Consider the following 27,638-nt stretch of genomic DNA (forward strand, 5'->3'; position numbering starts at 1 on the left):
CAGGGACTGAACCCAAAAACCTCATGGTTCCTAGTCGGATTCGTTAACCACTGCGCCACGACGGGAACTCCAAAATATTTTTGCTTTAAATCAATGCTTCTCAAATTTTAATGTGCTTACAAGTCACCTGAGGATCTTGTTAAAATTAAATTGACTCTATCAGCCTGACCTGAGAACTGCATTTCTAACAAACTCCTGGGGAGCAGGTAATACTGCTGCTTGTCTCCTGACTACATTTTGAGTAGCTAGAACTGAGCCAACTTGAGCATGACCTCCTCTGAAGGCTCTCTGACTCTCCCAGAGTCAGTCACTCTTATCCCTCTTTTGCCATCAGAACATGATATTGACCTTTCCTAGAGTTCTTTCATTTTGTAACAAAATCATGTTTCTTTCTCTCCCACTAAACCACAACTCTTTGAAGGGCAAAGACGATTCCTTATTTATTCTCACATACTAACCTTTCATAGTGTCTGGCATGCAGTAGGCACTGGTTAAAATTTTGCTGAATGAATTCATACATGAATAAATAAAAATAAAAATGCTATTGAAACTAAATTCCAAGGGTCTCAACAAATCTTTGTTTTAAGTGCAATCAAATCACAAATGTTTATGGAACACATATAATTCTTACTCATTTTTGTATCTAATTTTATAGCTCAATGCCTGAAATTGAGTAAAACTACAGACACATTGTTAGACAGGTGGCTGGTTGGCTGGATGGATGGATGGTTGAATGGATGGTTGAATGCATGAATAAATGCCCCAAATAAAGGGAAGGCTGTAAGACAAACCAATATGTTGTGCATAATTATTTATATCAAAATAAATGAGCAATAAAAAGACTAATAATGTATTTATGACAAATTCAGTGACTCACCTAAGTTTCTCTATTTGAATATTTTAGGAAAATACACTGAGATACAATAACAAAAACTGAATAAATCTATCACAAATTCATAACTGTGGAAAGGGGTGAACACATGGTAAGAGTTAGTAAAATAAACTCAGAAGCATGATGTGTTGGAAAGAATGATTATTATAAAGTGAACTGAAGCTTAACACAATGGAAAGAGGATATTGTTGTTCCTGAATGCTGAAAATCCTCATCTCATGACCTAAAACTGAAAACTTCCTAGCTGGTACCCTATCCCTGTTCTTCTAGTAAGAAAATGTTGTACCAAAGACACTTCAGAGCCAGAGCTAAGTTATCAACCAAGGGTATTGCCCACGATAGTTAAAAAATAGGGCGCTTGTACATCAAAATTAAAAGTCTTAACTAACTAAAAGTCTTAACTAAATGTTCATCATCAGAGGAGTGGATAAAGAAGATATGGTACATATACACAATGTAATATTACTCAGCCATTAAAAGGAAAGAAATAATGACATTTGCAGCAACATGGATGGACCTAGAAATTACCATGCTAAGTGAAGTTAGTCAGACAGTGAGACACCAATATCATATGCTATCACTTACATGTGGAATCTAAAAAAGGACACAAAGAACTTCTTTGCAGAATAGATAGTGATTCACATACTTTGAAAAACTTATGGTTTCCAAAGGAGACAGGTTGGAGGGTGGGGGGATGGCCTGGGGGTTTGGGATAGAAATGCTATTAAATCAGATTGTGATAATCTCTGTACAACTATAAATGTAATAAAATTCATTGAGTAATTTGAAAAAAAGTACTTGGTGAAGCTTAAATCTTCTTAGCCAATATTACATTTAGACATCTCGGCTTCTTTCTCAAGCAGCTGAAAAAAAGACAGAATGGTGTCAAGGAGGAGAGTTAGTGTGGAAATGGCACGTGAAAACCATTCCCAATGCCTGCCTTACCACAGAAGGTCAAAGGCAAAACTAGAAACTGGAATAAAACAGAAATGCCATCTATGAAAGTATTTAACGGATATGTGTTTTTGTTTTGTTTTTCCATTTGCTATAAAGATCTACAATGCTTACCTCTTTAGTTACTCATAAGATATACAACTATTTAAAAACAAATATTTCAATAGGTGAATGTCAAAGATCTTTCTGAATAGCTCAAAGGATCACTAAGAGGGTATATAAAAGGCAATGACATAAATCTACCTTGGAGAACAGGCCAATGAATCTACAAATATTTTCTGTCTTCCTTGCATAATCTTTTCTTAGCTACCTTAAGGGAGAGGGAATTCAATCTATACACTGCAGCCAGAGTGATACTATAGAATATGTCAGCTAATGTTACTCTTCTGCTCAAGTTCTCTCCAATGGCTTTCTAGTCCATGATGAGGCATGCACAAACCTATACATAGCCTTTGCCACTATCTCTCTGGCCTCTTCTGCTATGACTCTGTCCCTCTCTCTCTCTCTCTCACTCCCTTTCAGCCACACTTTTATCCTATCTGCCTCACATACTTACCAGGAAGACTCCTGACCCAGCTCCTCTGCACATGTTGCCTCTACCCAGGATGAACTTCTCCCAGGAATGTGAAAGTGCTACTTCACTTTCTCCACGTCCACAAAGATGACATCTTTATAGAGATGCCTTACTTTAATATCTGTCAAATTTCCCAAATCCCTATTTTTTTTTCAATTGCCTATATCACTTCTTGGTTGCTCCTTATTTACATCCTATTACCCATCTCTATACCCCAGGAGGAATTTTATTCATTAGTGTAGCCTCAGGGTCTAGAAAAATGCCTAGTACATAGTAGGAGCTCAATAAATATTGGGTGACTAGTAAAGAGCTAAATATGATGAAACCACCAAGAGGGACGTGTAAGTTCTGCTTTATATCTGAGTTGTTCCCTGCTGGAGAATAGAGAGGTTGCTACATAGGAACAGAGTTTCAAGGAGGAGAAACTGCATTTCACATGAAAGGACTACATGACAACAATAAGAAAAGCAAACATGAGAGAATATTTTTAAATGCTCCCACGGCATATGGAGGTTCCCAGGCTAGGGTCTAATCGGAGCTGTAGCCGCCAGCCTATGCCAGAGCCAAAGCAACGCGGGATCCCAGCTGCGTCTGCAACCTATACCACAGCTCAAGGCAATACCAGATCCTTAACCCACTGAGCAAGGCCAGGGATTGAACCCGCAACCTCATGGTTCCTAGTCGGATTCGTTAACCACTGAGCCACAACGGGAACCCAGGGAGAATATTTTTAAATTTTTTAGATCAAGTAGAGCAGGAAAATACATATAATTTAGAAAGCTTCTCATTTAAGATGAGGTTTTTATCTTTTTCAGTGATTCCTCCATGAAGGGTTTAAGGAATCTGAGGTATTTTAATTTCCCTTTATCATTATGAAATTTATCTCACTACCTCGGGTAATCTACTGTGTCTAATATTAATAGCGGTACTAGCCTTTTTGATGGATGTTTGCATGGTTTATTTTTTTCATATTCTTATATTTATCCTATTATCATATTTATATTTAAACTTTTCTCTTGTAAACAGCACATAGATGTGTTCTGTTTTTAAATCCAATGTAACAATCTCTGCCTCTAAATTGTAGGTCTTAGCCTGTTTACACTTAATGTGATTATTGATAAGATTGAGTTTAAGAATACCATTTTGCTATTTGTTTTCTATTTGTCCCATCTTTGTATTTTTAATTTATTTTCTTGTCTTATTTTAGGTTTAAATAATGTATATAGTATTTTACTTTGTCTTCTCTATTGGTTATTTTACTATACATTTTTGTATTTTTAGTTAATTTAGGAATTACAATATGCTTCCTTAAGTTATCATAGTCTACTCTGAATTAATATTAAAATATTTCACAGATGAATATAAGAACTTACAATGGTATACTTCCATTTACCAGATTTCTGGTTTTTGTTGCCTTATTTTTTACATATTTCCCTACCTGTTTTATAAATCAAAATACACATGTTTATTATTTTTGTTTCAAAGAGTTAATTTTAAGAAATTAAGAAATGAGAGATAAAAGTATTTTATATTTACCCACGTATTTACCATTTTTTGGTATTCTTCATTCATTTATAAATATCTGAGCTTATACCTGGGATCATTCTCCTTCATTTCGGAGACTGTCTTTAAAATTTCTTAATCTATAGATATACTTTAAGCTACTCTCTCCCAGATCAAAATTTCATCCTGTGTTTGTGCATCTTTGTTTCAGTACGACTAAGTACTATTTCCCACGGAAATTATTGGAGTTCCTTCTCTGGGCAGTTCTCTCATTTCTAGTATTTTGTCCTAAAAATTCTATCCATGTCAGTAGCAATAAGCTCCAATATCATGCTTCTCCACCCTTTAAAGTTTTTATTTCCTATCAGGCTGAAAAGTATGATGTAGATGAAACTCACCTGTTTTAGGGATCATAGTCTTGGTCGTCTATTGTTGAATACCACAGAACAGCTATTTTATAACTTTTGTCCAGTTCTGTACATGCTTATGGCACAAAAGTCAATCTGATACCCATTACTCCATCACTTTTGAGCAATATTTCTTTGAAAATTTTTATTTTCATCAAAAGCCTGGAGTGAAATTAGCTCACTTCAATTTATGGAAAATGCTCACAAAACAACCTAACTGACAAAGTTAGTTACTATCAAAACATCAGTAGATCATACATATTTTCTCCAAAACAAAAGTATGACTTTATTTTTAGAGAGTTTCTATCATGACTCAGTGCTAACAAATTCATCTAGTGTCCATGAGGAGGCGGGTATTGATCCCTGGCCTCGCTCAGTGGCTTGAGGATTCAATTTTGCCATGAGCAAAGTAGTGTAGGTTGGAGATGCAGCTTGGATCTGGCATTGCTATGGCTGTGGTTGTGGCCAGCAACTACAGCTCCAATTTGACCCCTAGCCTGGGAACGTCCATATGCTGCGGGTGCGGATCTAAAAAAGACCAAAAAAAGAGACGACTTTAATTTAAACAAAAGTATTCTTACACTTTACCAGAACAACAGTCTCACTTCTTCATTTAAAGCACAACTGTTATATAGATAGATAGATAGATAGATAGATAGATAGATAGATAGATAGAAAGAAAGAAAGGAAGAAAGAAAGAAAGAAAGAAAGAAAGAAAGAAAGAAAGAAAGAAAGAAAGAAAGAAAGAAAGAAAGAAAGAAAGATAGATAGATAGATATAGAATAGAATATTTCCATGAGTATGCTATCTAAATACTAAGTACCATATCTTCAATATTTCTTTTGGATTGTTTCTTTGTTTTTCTTTAATAGTAGCAATTTATTTTTTGCAATAGTAAAGGGATGTCATCAAACAAAAACTGATGTTACTCTAACTATCTCACTCTATAGTCCATCTGAATTCAGAATATGGCAGTATGAGTAAAAGTAATCTACTTACCTTGATTCTTCCACAACAAAAATATGTTAAAGATATGAAAATACAGGAAGCTCTATCACAAGTTTGTGGGGCCTTAGTTCATGGTACTTTGCAGATATCACAATTTCCAAATGTACTTTTATTTGGTGCCCCAGATGGTTTTACAGCTGAGTAATATATCATAATAAGTCTGTAGATGGAAGAAAGTTAAAACAGAAATTCCAGTCTGAAGATACTGATTTTTGTCTACCATACAGTTCTTTCTGCCAGTGTGTTATATTTAATTCTATTTAAAATTTTTGTCTTCTCATACCTTTAGTTCCCTTTTGTTGTAGCCGTTTGAGAGAAGACTATTCTTTTCTTTCCTCATAATATAAAGAAGAATTCTTTTTGGTCATTCTATTAGCTCTGATATGAGAAGGGTGACTTCTTGGTACTATTTTTCCATCATTCTTACTACAGTTTGAAGTCTGGATATTTCTTATTCTTAGGGGAATAAAAGAGGCAAGCGAAAAACTAGACTACACAGATTTGGAATCTCTGGAGTAAAATGGATCACTCTGTCTTCAGAAGTTTTGTTAAAAATCCTGTCCTGGAGTTCCCGTCGTGGCACAGTGGTTGAAGAATCCGAATGGGAACCATGAGGTTGTGGGTTCGATTCCTGGCCTTGCTCAGTGGATTGGGTATCCGGCGTTGCCGTGAACTGTGGTGTGGGTTGCAGATGTGGCTCGGATCCCACGTTGCTGTGGCTCTGGCGTAGGCCGGTGGCTGCAGCTCCAATTCAACCCCTAGCCTGGGAAACTCCATATGCCACGGGAGCAGCCCTAGAGGAGGAAAAAGACCAAAAAAAAAAAAAAATTAAATAAAAAAATCCTGTCCTATGATTGACTTTTCCTAGTTTTAATGTTATATTTCATATGGTTTCCCTAGAATCCTTCACTTTCCACAAAGAGAGTCAACCTCACTATTTATCATTTCACCTGTTACTCCCCAGGAGGTATTTCCAGTATCCTTAGCTTATAACTTACTTACTAATTAAATTTTTACTGGAAATAAGGGTGACAGAGTAGGTAAAACCATGGGTTGGAAGAAGAGAGGCCAAACTCTGCTGCACACTTCTATTCCACTCTAAAACCTTCATTTTATATCCTTAGTCAATAGTTTTTCAAGATTGTTGCAATAGAATATCCACTTTACTAGGTTTGATGGTGATGGGAGTGGGGTGTATGTGTGTGCTGGCTAGTTAAACTATTTTTTTTTTGTTCATGTAAGTAAGTATTGGGGAAGGGGAAATCTGTGATGTAGTTTCTTTTCTTTATTTACTTTTATTTCCTCAATACATTTTTTTTTCTACTGTACAGCATGGTGACCCAGCTACACATACATGCATACATTTTTTTCTCACATTATCATGCTCCATCATAAGTGACTATACATAGTTCCCAGTGCAACACAGCAGGATCTCATTGCTAATCCATTCCAAAGGCCATAGTCTGCATCTATTAACCCCAAGCTTCCAATCCATCCCACTCCCTCCCCTCCCCCTCTCCCTTGGCAACCACAAGTCTATTCTCCAAGTCCATGAGTTTCTTTTCGGTGGAGAGGTTCATTTGTGCCGTATATTAGATTCCAGATATTAGGGATATCATATGGTATCTGCCCTTCTCTTTCTGACTTACTTCACTCAGTATGAGAGTCTCTAGTTCCATCCATGTTGCTGCAAATGGCATTATTTCGTTCTTTTCTATGGCTGAGTAGTATTCCATTGTGTATACATACCACCTCTTCCTACTCCAATTATTTGTCAATGGACATTTGGATTGTTTCCATGTCTTGGCTACTGTGAATAGTGCTGCAATGAATATGCGGGTGCATGTGTGTTTTTCAAGGAAGGTTTTGTCTGGATATATGCCCAAGAGCGGGATTACTGGGTCATATGGTAGTTCTATGCATAGTTTTCTAAGGCACCTCCATACTGTTCTCCATAGTGGTTGTACTAGCCTACATTCCCACCAACAGTGCCAGAGGGTTCCCTCTTCTCCACACCCCCACCAGCATTTGTTATTTGTGGACTTATTAATGATGGCCATTCTGACTGGTGTGAGGTGGTATCTCATGGTAGTTTTATTTTATTTATTTATTTAGTCTTTTTGCTATTTCTTGGGCCGTTCCCGCGGCATACGGAGGTTCCCAGGCTAGGGGTCAAATCGGAGCTGTAGCCACCGGCCTACACCAGAGCCACAGCAACGCGGGATCCGAGGCATGTCTGCAACCTACACCACAGCTCATGGCAACGCCAGATCGTTAACCCACTAAGCAAGGGCAGGGACCGAACCTGCAACCTCATGGTTCCTTGTCGGATTGGTTAACCACTGTGCCACGACGGGAACTCCTCATTGTAGTTTTAATTTGCATTTCCTAATAATCAGTGATATTGAGCATTTTTTCATGTGCTTGTTGGCCATCTGTATATCTTCCTTGGAAAAATGTCTATTCAGGTCTTTTGCCCATTTTTCCATTGGGTTTTTGGCTTTTTTGCTGTTGAGTTGTATAAGTGGTTTGTGTATTTTAGAGATTACACCCTTGTCAGTTGCATCATTCAAAAATATTTTCTCCTATTCTGTAAGTTGTCATTTTGTTTTCTTTTTGGTTTCCTTTGCTGTGCAAAGCTTGTAAAAACTCTTACCGAAGTGGGTAGAGAGGGAACGTCCCTTAACATAATAAAAGCCATTTATGACAAACCCACAGCAAATATAATACTCAATGGAGAAAAGCTGAAAGCCTTCCCACTAAAATCTGAAACAAGACAAGGATGCCCACTCTCATCACTGTTATTCAACATAGTACTGAAAGTCCTAGCCACAGCAATCAGATAAACAAAAAAAAAAAAAAAAGGCATCCAAATAGGAAGAGAAGAGGTAAAACTGTCACTGTATGCAGATGACATGAGACTATATATATATATATATATATAGAAAACCCCAAGGACTCAACCCAAAAACTACTTGAACTAATCAACAAATTCAGCAAAGAAGCAGGATATAAGATTAACATTCAGAAATCAGTCACATTTCTGTATACTAACAATGAAATATTAGAAAACTAATACAAAATTACCATACCTTTTAAAATTGCACCCCAAAAAATCAAATACCCTGGTAATGCACCTGACCGAGGAGGTAAAAGACACATATGCTGAGAACTATAAAACATTAATCAAGAAAATTAAAGAAGATGTAAAGTAATGGAAAGATATTCCATGCTCCTGGGTTGGAAAAATTAATATTGTAAAAATGGCCATACTAGCCAAAGCAATCTACAGATTCGATGCAATCCCTATCAAATTGCCCATGACATTTTTCACAGAACTAGAATAAACAATCCAAAAATTTATATGGAACCACAAAAGACCCAGAATTGCCAAAGCAATTCTGAGGAACAAAAACCAAACAGGAGGCATAACTCTCCCAGACTTCAGGCACTATTACAAAGCCACAATCATCAAGAGAGTGGGGTAGTGGTACCAAACAGACATACAGACCAATGTGCTGCAGTTTCAATATGCCATCTTAATCTGAAGGTATCTTTAATTTGATTTTCAGAACAATCCTGAGGGCTATTAGCTTTGCCATTTTCAAATGCAGAGAAATTAGGAATGTTAATGAGAAGATTAATTAATATTGTAAAATTTTCATTACTTAATAATATTAGTTGAGCTCCTAAAATGTGCCAAACACAGTGATGGATACAGATACAGAAATGAATAAGATATGAATAGCCCCTGCCCTCAAGAGCTTACCCTCTAGATTGAGAAACACATTTAAACCACTGATCATAACAGTCAAATAAGTTCTGTGATAGAGGAAAGGTATGTCTCACAACAAAGATGCCTAATATAATGTCAGTGAGAGTTTTCAAGTTAATAAAATGCAAAGTCCAGTGCTAGAATATAGCAGATGGTCAAAAGTATTAATTCTCTACAGTGAATTGAATGATTATGATCCCTCCAAAATTCATATATTGAAATTCTAATCCCCAGTGTGATGATATTTAGAGAATGGAACTTTGGGAAGTAACTAAGCCATGAGATAAAGCCCTTCTGACAGAATTAGCATCTTGATAAGAAAAGACAGAAGAGATCTTGCTTGACCTCTCTGTTCTCCTCCATAAAACAAAAAGACAATTTCTTGTTATGTAGTAGAAGAGGGCCCTCATCATGATCTTGGACTCTCCACCTCCAGAGCTCTGAGAAATAAGTGTTTTTTGTTTAACCTACCAAGTCTATGTTATTCTGTTAAAGCACCCAGCATATTAAGAATTACCTTTCTTCTTAAACCTCCAAATATCTGCAAAATACAGTAGCATTCTGTATTGCCTGCTTCTAATGTTGTTGGAAAGAAGTCATTAGTGTGTACAGCAAAAGTATTTATTATCTCTAGGTATAAATTGATAAGGATGAAATTCTGAAAGCCAGACAGATTATACAGATTATGTAAATTAAGGGTAGGATCTGTTTATCTCAGATACTTTAACTGAAGAGTTTAGCAATGCACCTGGTATCAGTGGGATAGGAAGTACCTAACTGATCACTTTTTTGAGTAACTAATTAAATGGAGATATTTTCCCCCATACTTTCTGTCTGGCCATTAGAGTCTTAAGTCCATAATTCTACCTACCAGATAATGGTCTTATATAAATGAAAACATGTTCATCATAAGATCTTGGGTTAAGAGTTCATTCTGAAACCATGTGTCAGGGTTAGAAGTAGTGTTTTAGATTATCTCCCTTCTGGAACAACTTTCTTAATCCATCAATAGCCACTGAAAATATAACCCTCTGGTTTTAATAGAAATCTTTATTCTGCACTCTGTATTTGCATAGTGTCTTTTCATCAAGGGAGACAAAAACCTGTACAAGCACTAATTAACCTTCCCAATGTCCCTGTCAGAAAAGAAAATTATAATGTTACTATATATGCATCCATCTATCTAACTACTCATACAATTTCACAAATATTACAAAGTCTAACAACATATTCAATTCAGTATTTTAATGAAGACAATCTTTTAAGTAAATTCTCGATTTCAGCTCATGCACTAGGGCATATAATAAAGCAGATATAATAATTCTAAATCAATTTTGACCAGTATATTTAAAGAGAAAAGAGAGATAAAGAGGGAAAAAGGTAATATTATCACATCATTCGCCACATACTACAATTTATCTCAAAAGTGTGCAATTCCTCTTTGGTCTTTTTAGGGTCTCACAGGCAGCATATAGAAGTTCTCAGACTAGGGGATGAATCAGAGTTGCAGCTGCCAGCCTACACCACAGCCATAGCAACGAGGGATCCAAGCTGTGTCTGCAAACTATACTGCACCTTGTGGCAATGCCAGATCCCTAACCCACTGAGCAAGGCCAGGGATAGAACCCATATCCTCATGGATACTAGTCGAGTTCATTACTGCTGAGCCATGATGGGAATTCCAAAAGTATGCAATTTTTAATGGTGGCTAGAATTTTAAAATACTTCTCAAAATACAAAAATATTAAGGTGTTCTTGTTAAATTGATAGAAACACAGGTACACTTAGGTTGTGTGCCCATGTGTCTTTCCATCCATCATTTCATTAATTTATCCATGTTTTATGCATTCAACAACTCTTTAAAGTCAATGGTTATAGTAATAAAAGTTTAGAAAGATAAGCAAAATTCATTTTCGTTTGAAATTGTTAAGGAAAACTTCAAAAGACCAACAGAACCCTAATCAATGATTAGGATCTTAATAGAGGTAGATAAATGTAGAAAGAACTACAGGTAGAAGAAAAACTCTAGACCAAACCACAGAAATAGGAAAGAGTATGTTCAGGAGAAGTCAATATAAATAAGTTAACATAAGTACTTATGTTCACTTATGGGTATTTATAAGAGGATTTGCAGTAGGGAGGAGAATTATAGGAAACAAGACTGGAAAGACAATTAGAATCTAGATTTTTGAAGGTTTTGAATGCCAGACTAGATAATACAGAGATCATTTCATTGTTAATGATGAGCCACAAAAAGCTGCTGAGCAATAAAATAATCAAAGAGGCTCTTCTAGAAGTCTAGCCCTGGGTAATGCACAGACTATTGCATGAGACCCTGACTGAAAGTAGGAACACAAGTCAAGAGGCTTCTTCAGTAGATGAAAGCACTCTGCATATATCAAATTGCTTGTGTTTTTAGCACTTGTGTAGTCAGGATAAGGGAAGGACCAGGCAGATGTGAGGTGACTTACCAAAAAAAATTTAAGTCCTGTTATTGTTGTGAGACATGTTCTACAATATTTTCTTAGCCTCTTTGCTGAAAACTTCATCTCGTCCTGCTTTACTTTACCCCATATTCCTCCTTGAAAAACAGTCGCAGTGCTGGTAAATGACTTAAGCTTGAGCACAAAGACCTAACAGCACAAGTTATTCATAGGGTCAGCTGAATGAGGACATAATGCGTTGGTCTAGGCACACCAGACCTGTGCAGATTGGCGTACTGTTTGCACAGCATGATATGTCTTCTTAAGAATAAGAGAAAGAGGAACCTCATGGCCACAAATGGTTTATGAGTGGTCATTAGCAGAATATGCATTAGTAAAGAGAACCAAGGCGCAAACCTAGGCACCATGGATGCCACAGATAGGCATGCAGTTTGTGGAAGCACAGTGATGATTCTCTAGATGCTATGCATAGATAGTTAATGCCAAGCTTCCTCAAATGCTAATGATTGTTAAATGCCTAAAGATCAGAGTAAAAGCTTAACCATCTACCAGCTATGTGACTTTCAAAATAATAAAAGAACTTTTAAAATAATAAAAAAAAATTATATCCTGCACCTATAGGCCCCTCCTCACTTGACGTCATCCTAGAGAGCACAATAAAAGCAGTGTGGTTTCTTGAGGCGGTGCTCTTGGTCCCTAAGACCTTGAGTCCCCTGGTTCCCACCTTTAATTAAGATAAATGTTTCTGTGTCTTGTTTTAACTTTTTTCCTTAAGTTTCACAGCACCCGTTCTTCAACCCCAACCTGCTGAGCTGGTCTCAGCATATTATAAGAACTTTATATGTATTAACTAGTTTAATCCTTACAAAAAACTGTAAGGCAGATATTATTATTTGCGGGGAGCCCAGGCAATGCAAGGACTCAAAAAAAGCACCTTGCCTGATGGCAGAAAAACCTGAAGGCAGGTTCCTAACCAAGGAAGGGAGCTCACCTGAGCGGTACAAGCCGAAGGTGGGCCTCTGGTCAGGATGAAAGCCTGCCTGCATGGTACAAGCCGAGGGCAGGCCTCAGATTACACAGCTCTCACTTTGATGTTGATGGGGAAAGAATCGGGGCTTTCCTGGAAAAACAATTTCCATGTTTGCGCCGGAGAACATGGATTGTTTCTCAGGTGACCTAGTCTTTCCTGTTGTTTTATTTGTTATTCAGTTTTCCTCAGTCTGTCCTGATTATTTGCGTATTATTCTTATTTCCCATTCTTATTTTCCTGTGGTGATTTGTGACTTAACAAAATTACAATAATAATATAACAAGAATTTCATCCTAAAGGACTTTCCCCTATTTAAATCCAACTTAATTAAAAACATAGTGTTTATCTACTAACTAGTTATACAGTAAACTTTAGAGTTAGGATTTTAATGAAGTTCATAGAAGTTGACATATATTATTCTTGATCAAAAGAAACCCAGCTGTGAGTTTTGTCCTTGACTTTAGAAACTTTTAACAGTAGCTAGCTAAGTTGATTTGTATTTTCTCATACTGTTTCCCTTCCAAGGACGCTTTAAAGATAGACACTAGTCTTTATGTTCATTATTCTAGGAGTGAATCAAACAAGATGTTGCTATGATTTACTTCAAAGAACATTCTGCCTATGTTTTGTTCTAGAAGTTTTATAGTATCTGGCCTTACATTTAGGTCTTTACTCCATTTTGAATTTATTTTTCTGTATGATGTAGAATGAACCAGAAAGAAATGGAAGATACTAATAGACTGATCACAAATACTGAAATTTAAAATTTGATTTAAAAACTTTCAAAAAACAAAAGTACAGGACCTGATAGCTACACAGAGGAATTCTATCAAACATTCAGAGAAAACTTAACACCTATTTTTCTGAAACTCTTCTAAAAATTTCAGAGGAAGGAACACTCCCAAGCTCATTCTATAAGGCCACCATCACCCTCCAAAACCAGACAAAAATACCACGAAAAAAGGAAATTACAGGACAATATCACTGATGAACATAGACGGAAAAATCCTCAACAAAATTTTAGCAAAATAAATCCAACTATATATTAAAAGGATCATACACTATGATCAAGTGGGATTTATCCCAGGGATGCAAGGATTCTTCAATATCTGAAAATCAATCAGTGTGATACACCACTTCAAGAAACTGAAAAATAAAAACAATATGATTATCTCAGTAGATGCAGTTTTTTTATGATTTCCTTCACTGCACAAAAGCTTGTAAGTTTGATTAGGTCCCATGTGTTTATTTTTGCAAAGGAATAGAAAATCACATAATCATCTCAACAGATGCAGAAAAAACATTTGAGGAGTTCCTGTTGTGGCTCAGTAAAAATGAATCTGACTAGCATCCATGAGGACACAGGTTATACCTGGCCTCACTCAGTGGGTTAAGAATCTGGCGTTTCTGTGAGCTGTGGTATAGATTACAGGTGTAACTCAGATCTGGTGGTGTTGTGGCTGTGGCATAGGCCCACAGCTGCAGTTCATATTTGACTCCTAGCCTGGGAACTTCCATATGCCATTGGTATGGCCCTAAAAAAAAAAAAAAAAAAAAAAAAGCATTGACAAAATTCAACACCCATGCATGATAAAAACTCTTACCACAGTGAGTGTAGAGGGAACATACCTCAACATAATAAATGTCATTTATGACAAACCCACACACAATGGAGAAAAGCTGAAAGCCTCCCCACTAAAATCTGTAATAAAACAAAGATTCCTACTTTTATTCAACATAGTATCTGAAGTCCTAGTTGCAGCAATCAGATAAGAAAAAGAGATATAAAAGGTATTCACATTGGAAGGGAAGAGGTAAAATTATCACTATATGCAGATGACGTGATACCATATATAAAAAACCCTAAGGACTCCACACACAAAAAAATATTAGATGTGATCAATGAATTCAGCAAAGTAGCAGGATACAAGATTAACATTTAGAAGTCGGTTTCATTTCTGTATAATAACAATGTAATATCAGAATACCTAGGAATAAATTTGACCAAGGAGATGAAAGACTTATATGCTGAAAACTATAAAACATTAATTAAGGAAATTAAAGAAGATTCAAAGAAATGGAAAGACATCCCATTCTCAGATTGGAAGAATTAATATTGTTTAAATGGCCATACTTCCTAAAGCAATCTAAAGATTTAATGTGGTCCCTTCAAATTACCCACAATATTTTTCACAGAACAAAAATAAATAATCTAAAATTTTACATGGAACCATAAAAGATCCAGAATTGCCAAAGCAGTCCTGAAGGAAAAAATAAAAAAGCAGGAAGCATAACTCTCCCAGACTTCATACAATACTACAAAACTACAGTAATAAAAACAGTGTGGTACTGGAACAAAAACAGATATATGGACCAATGGAACAGAATAGAGAACCTAGAAAAAAACCCAGACAACTATAGTCAATCAATCTTCAACAAAGGAGGAAAGAATATAAAATGAGGAAAAGAGAGTCTGTTTAGCAAGTGGTGCTGGGAAAATTGGAGAGCTACATGTAAATCAATGAAATTAGAACACACCCTCACACTTCAAGCAAAAACAAACTCAAAATGTCTTAAAGACTTAAACATGACAAGACATCATAAAACTCCTAGAAGAGAATATAGGCAAAACATTCTCCAACATAAATCATACAAATGTTGCCTTAGTTATTCTCCAAAGCAATAGAAATATATATTCTTAATTAACCTCAAGTAACTATACAAGATTCATCCTATCATGTATATTTAACAAATGAGGAAATTGAGCTTCCAAAATTTTTTAATAACTTGGCAAATTTCACATAGTTAGAAAAAAAGTAAAAAAAAAAAAAAAAAAAAAAAACTAGACTGGGATTTGAACCCAAATCTGGTCTTCCTGCTTTAGGAATTTAAGAACTTTATAAGAAAACATTTCTGTGAAGACACAGTAGGTTAAAATCAAGAAAAATTCATCGTTTCTCTTCAAAATTGCCACGAATTATACAAACTCGTGTTCAAAAAGAAGACTCCTAGAAACTACATGAATGTATGTGGAGATGTGTAGAAGCAAAGCTTCATGAGAGCCATGCTAACATGAACACAGTAATTCCTCTGCCAAAATGGCACTTCTCACTACCTGAAAATATGCCACTGACTAAGCAAAACGTCACCTAAGAAGTGCCTGAGTTAGATCCAACCATAAAACAGCTATTGCTTCCATAGCAGAAAAGTAACCCAGATTGAGCTTTTATAAATTTACATGAGAAGTTTTTTTAAGTATAGTCTATTTATGGTGTTACGCCAATTTCTGCTGTACAGTACAGTGACCCAGACACTATATATATCAATATTCTTTTCTCATACTATCTTCTATCATGTTCTACCCCCAAGAAATTGGATATAGTTCCCTGTGCTGTACAGTGGGACCTCATTGCTTATCCATTCTAAATGTAATGGTTTGCATCTACCAACCCCAAACTCTCCATCCACCCCTCTCCCTGCTCCCTCCCCCATCCCTCCTCCTCCTTGGCAACCACAAGTCCGTGATCTAGGTCTGTGAGTCTGTTTCTGTTTTATAGATCAGCTCTTTACAGCTTCACATTCTTTGCTAAAGAGCAAAATATGAAGAAATAAATGGATTTTCTGACTGACTGGTAGAGAAATAACTGAGATGCCTTAACAAATGGACTTTTTCAAAAATCCCTTAAAGAGCCTAAGCTGAGGAAATAGTAATTAAAATATGTGTAACAAGTAGGTACATGGATAGTCAGCATGTCAGAGACAGGCTGAAATAAGGGGGAGCTTTGCTTTTTTTACTTTTCAATTGTTCTCCTTTGTACCATAATCTGATTGTCACTAACAACGGAAGAAACAACTATTAAGAAACATATAATGAAAGTCAATCTCTGCTATTACCCAAAAGTATGTCATAATTTCACTGAATTTGAGCAAACTTCTGAATCCGTAGGATTATTTTAAATTAACTATGAGCTCTTCTACCATATCTTAAGTTACTTCAGGTCAAAAACTATGTCTTGTATTTACTGGTGTTTTTGCTAAAGTACCTAGCATATAATTGCTCAAAAATCTTTGTTGAACAAACAAATTAAAACCCAATTTAACAATTTTTTGAGCATGTATCATGTACCTTTGGGATGTCATAAAGCAAAATGAGACATTTACCCTCTTATCCTGTTCTTCGCTGGACTCTTTCTTTGACTACTGGCCCTTTGGGAAGACTTCTCTGAGACTAAATATAAAAGAAAGAAGAGGAGTTCCCATCATGGCCCAGCAGAAACAAATCTGACTAGCATCCATTAGGACACCAGTTTAATCCTTGGCCTCGCTCAGTGGGTTAAGGATCCGGTGTTGCTATGAGCTGCAGTGCAGGTCCCAGACACGGCTCAGATCTGGTGTTGCTGTGGCTGTGGCATAGGCTGACGGCTACAGCTCAGATTTGACTCCTAGCCTGGGAACCACCATATGCCTCAGGGGCAGCCCTAAAAAGCAAAAAAAAAAAGAAGAAAGGAAGGAATAAAAGAGATAAAAGAGGGCCATCCAAAGACCAGGGATGAGAATGTGTCATGAACCAATGATTATAGTCAATTCAATCTGGGGTACTTGAATCACACACATACACACAAATCTAAAATAACAGTGATATTTGCTAGGAAATGAGTAAGCACAACTTGTCACAGGAGTACAGGAAAGTAGCACTTAATACAAAATGGATGGAGGAGACAATCAGGAAATAGTTACCCAAAGAAATGGTTTTTGAGCTATAGTGTTGACAGATAACTTTCATTGTGCACGTTCTAGGTGTGACACTGTACTAAGCATTTTATGTGTGCTGACTCATTTAATCCTCACAATAATAGGTCCTATTATTATGTTTATTTTAATAAGTACTTAAATAAGTACTTAAATAGCAAGTGGCAGAATTGGGTTTTGGATAGTCTGACTCTAGAATCCATGTTTTGTTTTGTGTTTTTTTTTTTGTTTTTTGTTTTTTTTTTTGTCTTTTTAGGGCCATACCCGTGGCATATGGAGGTTCCCAGGCGAGGGGTTGAATCGGAGCTGTAGCTGCTGGTCTAGGCCAGAGCCACAGCAACGCCAGATCCAAGCTGCATCTGCAACCTACACCACAGCTCACGTCAATGCCAGATCCTCAACCCACTGAGTGAGGCCAGGGATCAAACCCGCAACCTCATGATTTCTAAACCACTGAGCCGTGACAGGAACTCCTAGAATCCACGTTTTGTGCTATACTTGTTTTTTTTTTTTTTTGATAACTCAAGAGAGTTTGGAAAGTTAATCCACATGGACAATTCCTCATTATCTGTGGGCAGATGAATTCTCTCCACAGTGACTGACCCAGGTTAAATATGATGGCCAGGGATTACAGGATGGGAAAATCCATTCATTGTTCCCCTGGGCTCTCACAGGTACTTGACTTAATTGGACCTTCACAACACTATAAACCCTCATCCAGTCTTAATGGCTGGATGCACTGATGCTCACTACCACCTGTCTCGGCTCTGGGGGAATTCCTCCCATCGCCATGCTTTCAAAGGTTTTCATTAGTCCTATTCCCTCTACACACACATCATCCTCCTGCACCCTCCTCCTGTTACCCTGGGCTAATCTAATTGCTGCTTTACTGGAGACTTTATGCCATTATTTTTTCCCACTTTGAAACATTTATTTTTAATCCGATACCCCAATGAGATCACTAGCCTTGGCTAAGTAATTATGAGTTGCTGACCTCCATGGCATCAGTCTCACTTTTTTCAATAGCAAAAAAATTTCTCTGACTAAATATGGATTCCAACTGCTTGAAACACCACTTCTTCTAGGAAACTTTATGTGATTTCCCACAAAGGGTCATAACCTCTGTATATTTCTCTGGAGGCAAATATCTTACATTAAGTATGTTGGTTTACATGTTGGCATGTTGGTCTCTCTTTGCGTCCTCACCAAAAAAAAAAAAAAAAAAAAAAAAAAAAAAAGCCTATAAAACATTCATTCATACATTCACTCATTATATGAAGTACATAATGTGCTTCAGATCATATTCCAGATCTGGAATGGAATATGCGTCACACTGCCAAGGACCTCAAACTGAGATGAGGGAAAAAGAAGTTAAAACTGAGTCCAGTAAGGACAGTAATAATATTATGCACGTGGAAGAGAATAGCTATCTCACAAAATATTTGCCACTGGTTCGCTGAGTGACATTGTCACTTAAGTAATCTGTACACATTAAAATAAATGTGATATAGTACCTACTATGTAGGGATTAAATGAGTCAGCGCGCAGAACAGTGTCTGACACAGAACATGCACAATGAAAGTTAACTATCAATACTATAGCTCAGATATCCTTTTTATGGGGAAGCTATTTCCAGATTCTTCCCTTCATCTATTTTAATGTCCCTTTCCTGTACTCCCATAACAACTCGCACTTATCCACTTCATAGCAAATAACACTATTAATTTAGATTTGCGTGTATGTGTGTGATTCAAGCACCCCAAATGAGATTGATTATAATCATTGGTTTCTGACACATTCTCATCCCGTGTCTTACCTGGCCCTCTTTTATTTCTTGCTTTCTCTTTAGTAATACAGTATCAGCAAACCACTACTCGAAAAAGAAACTAGAAAATAACAATAACTTCCGTTTACTTTTGGAATTGTTCACAATTCCAGGCCCAGAAACTATCCTGACCACTATCCTGAATTGCATAATGGGTTTCCTTGGCTTTATATATATAAGTGGATATTTATATGTGAATATTTATGTATATTTATGCATAGATTTTCATTATATATGTATATATGTATGTACACATATAAAATTTTTACATATAAAATAGTTTTTTACATATAAAATATATTCATTTTGGAGTTCCCGTCATGGCTCAGTGGAATCAAATCCAACTAGGAACCATGAGGTTGCGGGTTCGATCCCTGGCCTCGCTCAGTGGGTTAAGGATCCGGTGTTGCCATGAGCTATGGTGTAGATCACAGACGCAGCTCAGATCTAGAGTTGCTGTGGCTCTGGCGTTGGCCAGTAGCAACAGCTCTGATTCAACCCCTAGCCTGGGAACCTCCATACACCGCAGGTGCAGCCCTAAAAGAACAACAACAACAACAACAACAACAACAAAAATATATATATATATACGCATTCATATAATACTCTGAGGAAGAATGTATATTTTAGATTTAGCACTTTTTACTTTATGAAAGACTACTTTATTTTTGTATCTTCTGGGGCTCCCTTTTAACTTAGTAGTACATTGTTAAAGCTGATCTATATTTTTGCTTATGTTATAATTTCTTCACTATGAATATTATATAAAATTTTATTACATGAACATAACGCTATCAATTCTTCTCCAAATGGACATTTAGGTGATGTCCAGGTTTTTATCATGGTGAACATGCTATGAATATTCCTGTAAATATCTCCTGTACAAAATTTTTAAGAGTTTTTCTAGGGTATTTACTAGGACTAGAATTGTTGGCCCACAGAGTATGCAAATGTTCACTGTCAAACTGATTGGCTATGTCAATTCACAGCAAATATAATGTAAGAGATCCCGCCGTTCCACATCCTCTCTATTTGGTTTTGCCAGTCTACTTTTCCCTCCTAAATGGATATAAAATGGTCTTTCATCCTAGTCCCGGTTTTGCTTTTCCCTGATTAAAATAAACGTTTCTTCATATAGTTATTGACCACATGCATTTCCTCTTTTGTGACATGCCTAATTATTTTTCTTTTGAATTACTTGCCACTTATTAATATTTGTTCTTCAAATATTTGTGAAATGAATGTTACGTTGATTATTTGTATTGTACACATCTTATAGTTTGTAACTTGGTTTCTCACTTTCTTTTTTATTTGGGGTGGGGTGGGGGGCCCTGCTGACAGCATGTGGAAGTTCCCAGGTCAAGGACTGAACCTGTGTCGCAGCAGAAACCCAAGCCACTGCAGTGACAACACCAGTTTCTTGACACTCTGTGCCACAAGGGAACTCTGTTTTTTCACGTTTTTAAAATGACATGATGCATAAAAGTTCTCACATTGTTTTGTCAGCCATGCCCACAGCATGTGAAAGTTCCCGGGCCAGGGATTGAAGCTGTGCCTCTGCAATGACCTGAGCCACTGCAGTAACACCACCAGATCTTTCACCACTAGGCTATCAGGGAACTCCAGTTCTTACACTTTAAAGTCAAATTTATCACCTTATCCATAAGGCTAGCTCTTCTTGTATTTTAAGAAACCATTCCCTATCTCTAATATTAGAATAGTATTTCCATATATATTTTGTTAAGGTTTTAAAAGTTTGCTTTCCATATTTAAAGTCTTCATCCATGTGGAACTGATTTTTGTGCATGGTGGATAATAAGGATCTAACTTTCCTTTCCCACATGTATGAAAAATTTATTGAACAACACTTCCTGTCTCCATTGTTCTATTATACCATCACTTTTATATATCAAAGTTTCAAATGTATAAGTCTGCTTTTAGGTTATCTTTCATTCTTGGTCAATTTGTCAATACCAGGGACAGTAATATACTGTCTTAATTAATATAACTTTATAATAATTCTTGATGTCTGTTGGTAAAATGTACCCCTCTTTACTCTTTTTTATAAGTATCTTAGATATTCTTGACACTCACTCTTACATATAAATTTTAATCAGGTTATCAAGTTCCAAGAAAAATATTGTTGGGAATTTTGTAAATTTCATTGTATATATAGATCAATTTGTAGAAAAATTGACATTTTTAAATATTCCTATTCATGATCATAATAGAATCCTTATTTATTTTGATCTTATTAATGCTTCAATAAAGTTTTACAATCTTTGCATACTTACTTTTTTGTTAGACTTATTACTAGATACTTGATTTTTCGATGTTATAATAAAGAATGCCTTTTAAAATTATATTTTCTAGTTATTTTATATCAGTGTTTAGAATGTAAATGATTTTTGCTTAATGATTTTAGACTCAGTCCCTTACTAAACTCTATTATTTCTATTAACTTGTTTATAGTTTTTTTTGGAGTCGTTAATAGTTGACAATCAAATTATCTACCAAAAATGCTTCTTTACTCTTTTCCAAACCCTAAATCTTTAATTTCTTTTCAGTGTTTTATTTTTTTATTTTTATTTTTTTGTCTTTTTAGGGCTGCACCCATGGCATACGGACGTTCCCAGACTAAGGGTTGAATTGGAGCTGCAGCTGCCAGCCTACACCACTGCCACAGCAATGCAGGATCAAATCTATGTCTGCAACCTACACTGCACTTCTGCAGTTAACGGCAATACCATATCCATAATCCACTAAGTGAGGCCAGAGATCAAACCCGCATCCTCATGGATACTAGACAGATTTGTTACTGCTGAGCCACAATGGGAACCCCTCAGTGTTTTATAACATTAGGTAGGCCTTCTATACACTGCTAAATAGAACTGGTGATAACAGCCATCCTTATCTTAATTTTGCTTCTAATTTTAAAGGGAACATTTTTGATATTTCTCAATTTAAGTTAATGGTGTGTGTGTGTGTGTGTGTGTAAGAGGAACGCTGTAAGATTTAAGAGTGTTCTATGCCTTTGGTGATTAGGCTAGATATAAAATTCTAGATTCTGTGCTAATGCAAAGAAACAGATTAGCAAATCAAACTCTTCCAACTCTAAGATCTCAGCCAATATCAAACATTGCTAATAATTTTAAGGATGGAAGCAATCAAGAGACACAAGTAAACCAAGGAGGGATCAAGGACATCCCAAGTGTCTCTTCAAATCATTATTTCTTATATTTGACACACTGGCCAGAATAGATGAGGTCTGTAAAAAGTTTGTGAGTTACTTTACACATGTTTAAGGTTAGGAAACATCTGTTTTATACCTCAGATAGCTATATAGCTTATATGACATTTTCTGAGTAGCCATGTCTCATAGCTCCATAGATTACATATTTATTTACCATAAACAATCCTAACCCAGAGACATATCAAAAAGAACATTCAATGCATAAGAATTCTCCTCCTAGCGAACATCATTTCTATGTCTCCTTATCAGAAGGCCAGTTATCAGCGTGTATAAATGGGTATTAGCCTAGGTCACCTGCAAAGATCACAGTACTCAAGCCCAGGAAAAGAAACAGATTAGAGGCCAGTACTTTAATTACATCCCCGGCTCAGACTTTTTCTTTACAAACTTTAAACATGCTAAACAATCGGCATCTTGCATTCCGTGTTGCTACTGACCAGTCTGACATCCATTTGATTTTTGCTCCTATCAACATGATCTTCTCTTTCTCTTCGGAAATTGTTATAAACATCTTTTTTGTCTTCTATATTCTTAATTTGTCCTATAATATTTTTTAGTATAGGTCTTTATCTTTTTGGTCTGATATTTTGGATCTGTTATTTTTAGGTTAATCATCTTTCTTAAAACTTTACTTCTGAAGAATCTAACTCCATCACTTTCTTAAAATTTATATTTTTAGTTTCCACTTTTCTGGCCCTCTTATCCAAATGTTGGCACTTCAATCTCTATCCTCTATTTCTCTTAATTTTTATTTACATATCCTGTGTACTTAACTGTTCCTGCTTCTTCCTTAAACAATTACTCCTTGCTTTCGAGTTCCTTATCCATTTTTTAGCTACATTCATTCTATTATTTATCCCATTCTATTTTTGTATACTCTTTATTTCAAGTGTTATATTTCTTACACCAAATATCTAGATCCTTTTTATATTTCTCCTTTTCTTACAATTCTAAAATCTTAATTTTTGATGAGTTTTTATGATTATCTGAAATTCTTATCTTTCTGTTCTAATAATCCTGATTTACATGGTATCTGTAATTTACTCTTATTGTCTTTTTTTTTCTTTTTGAAGTGGTTGTGTTCTACAGACATCTCATTACATTTGTTGGAGTTTATATTCCTGCTCTGGGTATCTAAGCCCTGTCCAAAATTAATAAAGCCTCAATCCCAAATAAATGAGTACTAGCAGTCTGAGGTATAGCTGTCAATACTCATAATAACCAGTCAGGCACTTAGTGTCCCCAAAAAAAGTCAGAGAAGAATCCAGAACAGAACTCAAAAATGATTCTTTCTATAATTTAACCTCTCATAGCCTCACTGGCCAATACCTGGCCTACGTTATAAATATCCCCCTACCATCAACAGTTCAAACAGCCATCTGTCTACTCACAGGTTTCTTACAATTTTCATTACCTCGTGGGTTTCCATCCACAGTTAACATTGAGGGAAGGAGCTAGAAGCCTATACCGATTCTGCATTTTATTAGGAGCAAGATTCAGAACTGTAATTCTGTAACTGTCTATTTACGTTCTGTGTTTTCCACTACGACCAGATACGGAGCTTCTCAAATTTGGAAGTTACATCATTTTACACCTCTAGACCTAGACAGCACATCGTGTGTCGCTAACACTCAATGGATAATGCTGGACTGAATGAATAATCTCTCTGCTTAAAGTTGGAACTATCCCACTGAAACCTTTCTCCTATGATCGCAAGTTACCAATGGTATCTTCTTCTATGTCAGCCTATCACTTATTAAGCAGCTATATTTCCCTGGAGAAGCCACATATACTCTCCAGGCCTCAGTTTCCTATCTAAAGGGATCCATGCATCAGCAGGCCTTACCAACACATAAGACAGGCCTTTCGTTTCAAAACAAAAAAGAGCCAGATGCCAAAGCAGCCAAAGAATGTACTTATTAACAGAGTTATGTTGTCCCATAATTTCACTTACTTATTCTTTGAAAACAAGGACCATTTATTTTCAGGGAAAAATAAAACTTTAGAATTTCCTATGATTTCAAAGTAAGGTCGGAGTTCCCGTCGTGGCACAGTGGTTAACAAATCCAACTAGGAACCATGAGGTTGCCGGTTCAGTCCCTGCCCTTGCTCAGTGGGTTAACGATCCGGCGTTGCCGTGAGCTGTGGTGTAGGTTGCAGACGCTGCTCGGATCCCGCGTTGCTGTGGCTCTGGTGTAGGCCAGTGGCTACAGCTCCGATTCGACCCCTAGCCTGGGAACCTCTATATGCCACGGGAGCGGCCCAAAGAAATAGCAAAAAGACAAAATAAATAAATAAATAAGGTCAAATTCTAAGAATTATGGATTAAAGAATCTTCCAGGGAGACAGAGTAATGAACAAGATAGGAAAGCCTACAAAAACTCTGGACTTTAATTCCAGGTCTGCTATAAACTACCTGCTGACACTGAATAACTCGCTAAATATCTATAAATACTTTCCTCAATCTCAAATGAGAGAATTGAGAGGCAGAATGACAAGGAAGATAAGCTGGGGTTCAAACCCAGGTCTCGCACTTTCTTAACATGGTACTTACATCACTTTCTTAACCACTGTAGCCTCAGAGCCCTTATCCTAAAAATCAAGTTAATATCACTCCTTTCATAGAGTTGCTATAGTTTCAGTGAAATCATACATGTAAAGTACCTTGCACAGCATTAGTTATGTAAGAAGTGGTCCTAAAACGTTAGTTTCTTACCAACCACCGCACACTCTTTTCAGGTAGGGGGGTGTAGCTTTCAGCTTTACAGAGTTACACATCGAGATGATTTACTGGAACTAAGCTTATTTCTCTAATCCAAAAGAGATGCCTACGAAAATTTCCACACTGTATTATTTCTCCTGAGAGTTAATTTCTTTTAGATGTCAACTTTTAGTCATTAATGATCTAGAAGTTAAACAGGTGTACTTTAATGCTTCTATAAGTTAAAACATTCAATCATCACTGGCTAGTGATACAAGTTTATGCCAGAAGAAGAAAAACAAAGTGATGTGAATATATCATTTATATTTTAAGCATCAGCAACTGTTCCAGTGAAATAGTCATCTACCAATGATATACTAGAGAAGCATTTATGCATTGGGGCAATAATATGGAAATCAACATCTGTGGTTAAAAAAAAATATGTGTCATTGCTTATAGCTGTGAAATGAATGGGCAACCATAATAGAATGGCATAATGAATTTATGCCAATGGCCAGAGGAAGGAAATGATAATCATAGTCAGATTGCTATTGGTGCCTTTGTTTCTGGCAGCGAAAAGTAAGTATCTATTAATTATACTAAAATGAAATGTGGTTGGGTAGAGCACTAAGGAAACAGCTCCAATAAAATTATTATATGCATCAATGATCAGAGATAAATGATTATGTTTCAGGAAGTTTCTACTGAACTGTTTATGTAACAGAGCCATCAAGTAAGTGATATATGGCTCAGTGGTTTCTGTGAAATTAAACACTGCATCATGGTAGTTGTATTAGAGTAATCAGAACTCTTGCCAGTGATCCAAATGTTGATCATGGGACAATTTCTCATCTATCAGAAGAGCTCCTTAGTAAAAGGCATTCTACAGGACTCAACCCATTCATTCTTGAAAAGCTGGCAACAGGGCTATACAGGTAGGTTTGGAGGGTAGGATTATGTCTCAAAATTTTACTTCTAGTCACAAAAGTAAACTAATAGATTCATCCATTTGTTCATCATTGTGACATGTGAGAACCCTACAATTAAGACAAGATTAAAGATTCTAGAGAGAAAGACAGGGCAAGATGAAGGGGTGAAAGTGGCCTCAGACACATACTATCCTTGAATTCGGCCACATATATCCAACTAAATTTTTAGCATCTCCACTTGGATCTCTAATAGGAATTCCATGCTCAGCCTGTAGAAACTTGAAAGCCAGATTCTCCCTTCCTCCAAACTTGCCCCAGTTATAGCCTCCTCCACTTCAGCTGATGTCCGTTCCTTCTTTCTGTTGTTCATAATGGAAACCCTGAAGATAAGTTTAACATCTTGCTTTTTTTCATAGTCAAAACTAAAATGTTAGGAAATATGTTAACTCAGCCTTCAAAATATACCGCAAATTCTAAGAGTGCTCATCACTTCCATTGCCACCACCCTGGTATAACTCAACAGCTTTTCCTACCTGGATTATGCAATGGCCTTCTGCCTGGTCTCCTGTCTTTACTCTTGGCTTCTATAAACTATTCTCCACACGGCAGCCAGAGGCATCCTTTTAAATTATGGTGGATCATGTCACCTCTCTGTTCCACATTGCAATAAATACCCATTTGCTCAAATTAAAAGCCAAAGTCATTAAAATAACCAACAGAAACAAGCCCAGATGACCAAACTCTCCATTCCCTCTCCAACTTCACTTCCTAGCTTCCACTGCTTTCTCTCGCATCTACTCAGTCCAGCCTCAGTGTCCTCTCTGCTTTTCACAAACTCAGAAGGCGTATTCCTAAAAATTTTCAGACTGATTGTCCCCTCTGCAATGCTCTTCCCATAAATATCTACACAGATAATTCCTTCACCTGATTCAATGTTCCTTATTTTTCAGTCTCTACAATGCATACCCTGACTACCATATCTAAAATCGCGATCCACTCCCACTCCAATAGCAATCTCCCTTACCTACTGTACTTTTTGTTTTCCAATAGAACTTTCCTTTTTCAAAAAACCATGTAATTTATTTAATCATTATTCTTACTGTGTCTCTCCACACCCACCACCTACCTGGCTAGAATGTGAAATCCAGAACAGCAGTGATCTTTAACAGTTTTGCTAAAGGACCCACTTTGAATGCCTACAACAGTATCAACAAACATTTAAAACTTAAAAAAATAGGTAGAAAGTAAGTAAAAATATATATATAAATAAGTACTTAAAGAACAGAGAAATGGGCATAGAATTCAAGATTTACTCACAAAGGAACAAACATCAGACTAGCCTCAATGAATACTAGAAGACAGTGCAGCAAAATTATTTATTTCTGAGGAAAATTAACACCAAAACTATCTATCTATAAATGGTTTAGGTAAAATAAAGTCATCTTTTAAACTTTGTATTTTGATGGAAACAACCCAAATGTCCATCGACAGATGATTGGATTAGGAAGATGTGCTGTATATACACAGTGGAATACTACTCAGCCATAAAAAAGAACAGACTAATGTCCTTTGCAGCAACATGGATGGAACTAGA

At 36.4% G+C, this 27,638-nt stretch overlaps 1 protein-coding gene across 16 annotated transcripts in view; it reads right to left on the bottom strand.

Annotated features, from left to right (window-relative positions):
* The window catches only part of DLG2 (discs large MAGUK scaffold protein 2), a 1,974,117-nt gene that overhangs the window by 1,634,216 nt on the left and 312,263 nt on the right, over positions 1–27,638 (bottom strand). The gene's annotated exons all lie outside the window — the stretch shown is intronic.

Source organism: Sus scrofa, chromosome 9 (assembly GCF_054392235.1).
Source record: "Sus scrofa isolate SSC_HxYL_T2T_F1_AM1 chromosome 9, Sscrofa_HxYL_maternal_Yorkshire_Landrace_v2.0, whole genome shotgun sequence".
NCBI classification, from domain to species: domain Eukaryota; kingdom Metazoa; phylum Chordata; class Mammalia; order Artiodactyla; family Suidae; genus Sus; species Sus scrofa.